Below are 8,616 nucleotides of genomic sequence, written 5' to 3'. Positions count from 1 at the left end.
CCCAAAAAAAAACAATGCTGGTATAGAAGTGGGCTAGCTTTGGGGTTAAACAGAACTTAGGGATGGGCATGGACCAGACCTAATTTCATCAACGACCCGGGGGGGGGGGGTGTTGTGGTCTGTTTGCCCAGTCTGTGCATTTGCGGTTTTCAATGGACCACAAATTTTTCCAGGCGGTCCATTTGGTCCGTGGAAGTGGTCCGTGGGCCAGACAACCCCTCGGGAAGGCATTAACAACCCCTCGGGAAGGCATTAATTGTTAAGGCAACCTGGGGGATGTTTTCCTACAACTCTTCTGCAGCCCTGGAAATGCATTTGATACCTCTAGCTGGGGGGGGGGGGGGGTTTGCAACCCCTTTTCCCTTTTTTCTTACCATTTTTGCACATTGGAGCACAGGATCTTCCCCCCCTCCCCCAATGTCAATCTGCACACAACCTGAAGGACAGGTAGAGGGCCATCCCAGGGAGGTCCACGGCAATTTTGATGCCTTTAGCTTGGGGGGGGGGCTTTGACAGACCCCTTCCCCTTTTCCACATTGGACCATAGGATCTTTTCCCCCTCCCCCAATACCAATCTGCACACAACCTGGAGGGCAGGTAGAGGGACATCCTGGGGAGGTCCGTTACGACTTTGATGCTTTTAAAACAACAAATTTAGAGACCAATGGCACCTTTAAGACCAACAAAGGTTTATTCAAGGTATGAGCTTTCATGTGCACGGCACACTTTATCAAATACATTAGAATGGCAGGCAAGGTTCAAACTCTCTCAGCCAGAGAATGAACAGCAAATTAACAAGCAACATGATGATGATCAAGATATGCAAAGTGACACTAAATAACAAGTTAAGGTTATAAGGTCAACAGTTGTAAAGCTTTTAGTTGATGCTTTTAGTTTGCAGTGGGGCTGTTCGACACACTCCTGAACCTGCGGCTGTGATTTCCCCAAAGAGCACTTTCCTGGGGGCACCTGCTTTGAGCTTAGATGGGTGGCAATGGCAACCCAGTAGAAGGCCTTCTTGTTCACGGCACCAGAACTATCTCCCTAGAGAGACTCACCTGTCCCTTTCTGTTGCCATCTTCCATGAGCGGATGAAGACTTTTTTGCTTCACTTGGCATTCCCGCAGAGATCCCACCTTCCTGCCCTATGTTGTGTTTATATTTTAATACATGTGTATTTTATCTTGGTTTTAATTGTTTTAATGATGTGTTTAGTTTTAATGGTTAAGACATATTTTTATTATGTATGTTTTTAATCTGTTAACCACCTTGGTAGCCTTTAGGATGGCAGAAAGGGGGAGGGGATAAACCTTGTAAATAAATGAATGATAAATATCGGGCCCTATGTTACTGTACAATATATTTTTTAAAAAATCAGTTCCCTTCATTGTAGCGCTGAAAAAAGAATGAATAATCTTCATTCTTATTACTTAGTACAAACAATTGCAAGGATTGTGTTGAAATGAAGGGAAGGGAGGTGGCTGGCAAACTAAATGCGGAGGAAAGGTATAAAATGCTAAGTTGTTTAACACTGATTTTATTTAGTTGACAAGTAGGTTCTTAATAGCATGTCAATTAAAAAAACAGCACAAACATTCCCCTTGTTTAGTTTGCTGCATGGATATCATCACCAGAACCCCCACAAAAATAAATAAAACCACTTATTTTGAAACCAGAAAGAACTATGTTATATAACATAATGCACTCTTTTTGAATAAGCATACCATCTTTCTATAAGCAATGCAGCCAAATTTTCAAGAACATCCAGCATTTAAAATGCATCTGATTTAAATCATTAATGTGCTCTCTGTATTCTTTCTATCAATTCTTGAACAGTTTAATTCATCCAAACATCTTTTCTTTCAAACTAACCATGCAGAGGAAGGGGAAAAAACACACACGCATCTGGGAAACTATAAAAGCACAACCTTCAAATTTCATAAAGACCAATCTATTGCAGCCTCAATGATCACTGTCCATTTTTTTAAATCAAAAGACACATTTTGCAGATAGCAGCATATTTCACTGGGTGGTTCATCTCTTGTACAATTATTTTTTTATTATTATTTCAAGAACAGAGGTGATGTTTGGGCAAAGCAAAAGCAAAATCCACAGAGCTTGCCTGCAGATTTACAATGTAAAGTGGTCTGTAAAGGATGGATGTTCTCTGTTCGTGCATGCATTACAATGCAATATTCAACAGTAAAACAAACAGAACAAAGTTAAATGTTGAGTCTATATTCAACTCCCTCCAAAGCTAACTCATTTTTAAAGAAAGGAGGTAGGATGCAAGGTTTATAATTAAAGTCACTTACTTGTTACTCTTCAGACAACTGTAGAAGCCTGCCATGATCACTCATGTACACTGTATATCAACTTAATGGTTCTTAATATGTATATAAAAGATGCTTCCTTTCATCAAGGTTGTGAAACTCAAGAGTCCGACTTGCCAGTTGCCCTGCACTGATGTGTGCACAAAAGCCAGCATGCCGATGTGATTACTAGCCAGATAAAGTTCCTGATCTGAGGCCCACAGTCACTGCTGAACAAGATCCAAAGAAGGTTGTGCTTGTTCCATACATGGATATGAATTGTTCACTCCCCCTTTTCCTGTCTCTCTCTCTCTCCAGCCCTGCAAAACCACAGTATCTCAAGCCCCAAAAATACCATCTGTTTGTCTCCTCTGCAAGGCTAATAAGGAACTTTGCTGTCATTTGGATAAACTAAGAAGCCACAAAAAGGATGGCTTTAAAATTATCATCACTAACATTGGGGGCAAAGAAAGGACGCAAAGAGGAAATGGTGACTTTTTCCAGCACTTCTGTAAAGGTTACTTCCTCTGGTAATTAGGGGCCTAACAAATAAAGACTAAACGAATGAACATCACCTGAGGCACTGAGATCGTGTTGGCTGAACTTTTCTATTTTAGTTCTTTGGGGGCAAGACATTTTCTCTTGCCTGCATGCTGGCTTACAAATCTCCCAAAATGTTTATTTTAACAGACTTTTTCTCTACAACAAGGCTCTCACTCTGCTGAGCTACCCCTCTTTGACATACATAATGCAAGGGTGAGACTCAGCACCACTGGTGCTATATTAGGATTAGGGCAAGAGTAAAAACGTCGGTCTAGGTGCAGAATGGAAAATGTCTGGAATTGCACTCGACCTGTGGCAGCAAAACAAACAAACAAACAAACTCACAATGGTACTTTAGAAAATAAAGGCTTAGATGATCCAGATAATTGCCACTTTGGGGATGAGGACTATCATTTCAGTGGTATCATCCGGATCCGTCCCATCTCCCTGATCTGCAGGTGATGGATTCTCCAATGTGGATCATAAATTTAGTGAATGCATGACTTATCCCAAGTCATTAATCGGTTCTTTTAGTACAGTCTTGCCTACTTTGATTGGCAGCAGCTCTCCAAGCTCACAGGCAGAAACGGGTCTTTCCCAGCACTGTCCAACGAAGATTCTGTTGCCCGAAGATGAAGCTGGTACCTTCTACAATGAAAGCATGTGCTCTACCACCAGCCCACAGTCTACCACACAAATGGTGAGAAGATTGGGGTCCTCACTCTAGAAGACTCAAGAATGACCAACTACACTAAAGCCGTCTCTCTTACGGGTCCAGGGGCCATTGTCTTAATGACCAAAAAGGTTTAGTTGGGAAGCCCCTGGCTCAGATCTTATGTCATCCCAAAAAAAACTCACAGTGATCATAGGCAAGCCATAATTTCTCATTCTAAGGACCCAACTGCAATATGGGGATAATACCAGTATCTTTCGTGGGTTATTGTAAAGATAGCGGGTTTGATACAGACTAAACCAGCAATTTCCACCAATTCCTCCTTCCAGCTACAGACCCTTCCTCATGTTATCCCTCAAGGTCCCCCTACCCCCCCAAGGAGGAGCATTTCGTAGAGATCAGTGGGTTCCATCGTGACAATGGAAGCAGCGAAATTCCATTGTGCCACTGGAAAATTTAGTCTGGGTCCAACCCAACATGTGGAACACTTTGAATACTCTCAATTGCCATATAAATAATAAGCACAATTCTTCCTGGCACTGTGTGCCAGCATCCAATGTATCAACATATTTCGCTTTCCTTCTTTCTTGCCACTCAATGCCCTTGTCCGATCAAAAGGAAAAGAGCATCTCTTAAAGACCCTTCCTTCATAAATATTGTGTAAGGACAGCCATAAACAGACACAGCTTCATTGGGACAGGGATCTATCATTTACTTAAAGCATTTTCTATGATGTCTTTCGGCCCAACTCAGGGTCCCCAAGGCAGAGAACAGTAAAACATTTAGCATGTCAAACAAAACTTTTCAAACATTAAAAACAGCACTTAATACTTAAAACAATTGAACAGCAAACATAAACACACATATGACACAGTACCCTCAGCAGGTGCCATAGTTACACTCATCACATATGCACACCAACCTGCAGAGTCTCATGTAGGGGGCACTCTTACCTGCTTGCTGCCATAAGAACTTAAGAGCAGACCTGCTAAATCAGACTAGTGTTCCATGTAATCCATCTTCCTTTTGTTTCACAAAGCAGGAAGTCCCCAGTTTAAATCTCAACTCTGCTATAACTTGGTAGATGGTCTTAGGCAAGACACATTTTCTGTAAAATGGGCAAAATAATACTAACCTAATTTAGAGGCACCTTTAAGACCAACAAACTTTAATTCTGGGTATAAGCTTTCGTGTGCATGCACACGAAAGCTTATACCCAGAATTAAACTTTGTTGGTCATAAAGGTACCACGGGACTCAAACTTTGTTCTTTTGCTTCAAACCAACACGGCTACCCATCTGAGTCTACTTTAGAGGGTTCACTGTAAGGATTGCAGCAAGATAATGTAACTGAAGCTTTTTGAACACTTAAACCCTCTTTACAAATGCTACATGTTATTGTAACTGAACATTCACGATGCGAAAAGGAAAAGGAAAACTGATCAATAAGGAAAGTCTCACATTTTAAGCTGCATTGGCATTTCTGTCCGCATGATGCCATGCTGAACTCCTAATGCAAACATGAGAGGAATGACACAGCAGTCTCTCCCACTATGCATCAAAACAGAAGCCAAGAAGTTTAACATCAATCATGAAGGAATTCTCAAGGATTACTATTATTTGCAGGCTTACTGTATGAAACTCAGGTCTTAAATCCCTCTGGCATTTGAACAGGGGGGAAATGCCAACTGCAACACTGCCAACAGTGAAAGAGGATTAATATGGGAAGCCTTATCAAAAATACAGTTACGTTCAAGAAGAGATAAGATTTTTTTTTTAATTATATGGTAGCAGGGCCAAATCCTTCTCCCCAGTGAACCTGAAGACAAAACAAAAGGCCAGAGGGAAATCTTTCTTTTCCCATGGTCTTGCTGGCTTTGCATAATGGCTCAGGGAATCTGAGGGAGGATCATACCATTGGCTCCCAAAATGACGTTTTCCCCATTTTTTGTATTCTGACTTATATCTTCATGGATGGGCACAACAATACAACTACTCTGAAGTTCACTGGCCCCATAATGTTTTTTGTACTCTTTGTATTAGTTAGGATATCTGCTAAATTGCCCACTTTTTTGAGTTGTCTTGGCATTGCATTTCTTTGGCTGATCCATGCCTAAGTACATAAGAAGCACCCTGCTGGATCAGACCAGTGGTCCATATAGTCCAGTATCCTACTTCACACAGGGGCCAATGACTTATTTCGGAGGGACAACAACAGGAAACAAGATGGAGTAGATTAGATCTAGAAAGACGAGTTTGGCTGTTGTTGTTTTCTTTCCATGTAATCTTTTCCCTAATTTTGAAGTAAACTTTTTCTTTGTACTGGTATTTAAACACAGACGTGTCTGTGTTACATTATTCCGCTGTGCTTCATTTACTCTGCTAAATATCCAACACAAATCCCACCTGTTTCTCCGGCAGCCAGACCTTAATGAATATTTGCAGTGTGTCCTCACTCTTTAGTCACCAGCCATTAGCCACTGAAGGACCGTCTCTCCTCATTTGAGAACAATATGCTAACCTAAGTCTGCTTGTCAGGCCTTGCTTACAGTACTCCCATTCAGCATATCCATTAGTTCTGTTCTGCAGAACTTTTCAGTGAACTTAAACTGGGTACTCCTCCTGCAGGTTTTATTGTGATGCTACTAGATTATTCCCTGACTTATATTTTAATATGTTTAGGGCCTGTTGACAGCACATGCCACTTTGAATGTAAGAAAGGCAGGATATATTTGTTTAAATCCAGAAACCATCAGCTGCCCTTGAGGAAACATGACCTGGACTGCTCAAAGGCTTTTGAAAGCATACCCCCCCCCCCAAAAAAAACACACTTTAAATATATACTGACTGGGTTTCCCCCCCCCAAAAAAAAAAAACACACTTTAAATATATACTGACTGGGTTTGAACTTGCAGGGGAAAGAGATCCCGGGGCTGTAAAGCACAGCTCGATGAAAATATCGATTCGGTGTCTTGCAGTTATGGAAAAGGCAAATTCTACTCTGTGGATTCTTAGGAAACGAACTGTAAATAAAATAACCAATATAGTGGCCCTGTGTAGATCTACAGTGTGGCCTCTTTTGGAAGTCTGTGTAGAGTTCTGTTAGCCATATCTTTAAAAAAAAAAAAGACAAGGCAAAGCTGGAAAAAGTGCAGACAGTTAAAAAGTTGGAGCACTTTTCCTATGAGGAAACGCTAAAGAGTCTGAGACTTCCCAATTTAGAGGGGGGGAAAAGACAACTAAGGGGAGACATGAAAGGGGTTTATAAAATGAAGCATGTGATAGAGAACTACATACATAGAACTCCCCCCCCCTTCATAATACCAGAATTCAGAGGCAGGGAAGCTGATGGGCAACAGATTCAGGATGAACAAAAGGAAATACTTCTTAACTCAACGAGTAATTAAATTGTGGCATTAATTGCCTTTGGACAGTTATTAATTTAGAAAATTTGTACACCACCTCTCCAGAACTGCTTAAGGCAGCTCACAACAACAAAACAAAACCAACCGGACAGTGAAACAATCCAGATCAATAACAAAAAAGTGCGCATAAACACCACCAATAAAAGCAAATCACATAAAATGGAGTGATCTAAAAAGATACTGATTAAACTGTCCTCAGGCTAGGGGCAGACCTAGCTAAAAAGATGGTTAAAAGTGGTGGCCACTAGCATAGATGATTTTAACAAGGAACTGAACAGATTCACTGAGGATAGATCCATCAATGGCTACTAACCAGCGTGACCGAAGAAGAAGAGGAGACTGGATTTATACCCCGCCCTTCACTCAGAGTCTCAGAGCAGCTTACAAACTCCTTCCCTTCATCTCCCCACAACAGACACCCTGTGAGGTAAGGGAACCTCCATATTCAGAAGCAGCAAACCTCTGCATACCAGCACTAGGATATCCCCTCCTCACTGGCCTTCCAGGGCAACTGGGTGGCCGCTGTGTGAAACATGATGCTGGACTAGATAGATGGACCACTGGTCTGATTTCAAAAGGGCTCTTCTTATGTTCTTCAGCTAGCCACAGAAACATCAGCTGAGTACGGCTGCGCCTACCCTTAAACAAAAGATGATAGTCTCCTCGGTTGACATGTTTCCCTTCAGACACTGTTGTTTGTCTTAGAGAGACAAAAGGCAGGACTCTGCCTCATGGGCGCTGTTGCTTCTTCGCATCTGGTCCTGGACACTATCACGCTGCCTGCCGCAGAGATGCCAAGACCCATGAGTGCATTGTCTCTGGCATCTGGGGCTCAAGTGACAGGTCTGAGCTGGCAACCGGCCCACCCAAGGCTCCTCTCCAAAAAGATGCTTATAAGCACCCGGCAAAATGCTGCTCTCTGTGCACACATGCCAAAGAACAACACAAATCCACAGGGAAGAAAAGAGGCAAGTTCAGACAAAGCCCGAGTTTTTCAGATGTGGTTATGGAGGAGGATTGTCTGTAATAGGAAGGGTATCTGTGCTCAAAGCAGATCTGTACACATCAGTGACATGCAAACAGCTTGGTGTGGGTTCTTGCATTCATCTAACACTGACTGACAGCTGTGGGACGATAACCACAGGTTATCTCTTTGTGCTGCATTCTGAAGTCAGGTACAGCTACCCAGGTTCACAATACATGCACTAAATGTCCAACGTTGTGCAGTGTTTCTCTAGCAAATCCATTCATCTTAGAGTAAACTTTGCATAGGATTGGGCTGTTAATCCTCTAATCCAGGAGTGGGCAGGCATCACTTGGGAGTGACCCATCGCTCTCCAAAAAATTAAAAGTACCTCCCCGCCCCTCCTCCAGTGCCCCTGCACTCACTTTCTTATCCTTTCCTTTAAAGCTACTGCAACCTCTTTTCTCCTCTTTCTCTTTCATGTGAAGCAGAAGGAAGGCACACATATGAACGCGCCTTTGCTCTGGATGGGAAAATGACAGCATCGGCACCCTTTCCCACCGGCCTCTCCTCCTCCATGCATATGCACTCTTTTACACTGTCATTTTTGCACAAGCGGCCGTTTTGTGACTGGTAGCTCCCAGGGCTCTTGAAAAAAATTAAGCCACTCCTGGAAAGACAACATCTGCCCTCCCCTGCT

Source organism: Gekko japonicus, unplaced genomic scaffold, assembly GCF_001447785.1.
Source record: "Gekko japonicus isolate JY-2015 unplaced genomic scaffold, Gekko_japonicus_V1.1 scaffold425, whole genome shotgun sequence".
Classification (NCBI taxonomy): domain Eukaryota; kingdom Metazoa; phylum Chordata; class Lepidosauria; order Squamata; family Gekkonidae; genus Gekko; species Gekko japonicus.
Note: the sequence above shows the minus strand (reverse complement) of the source record.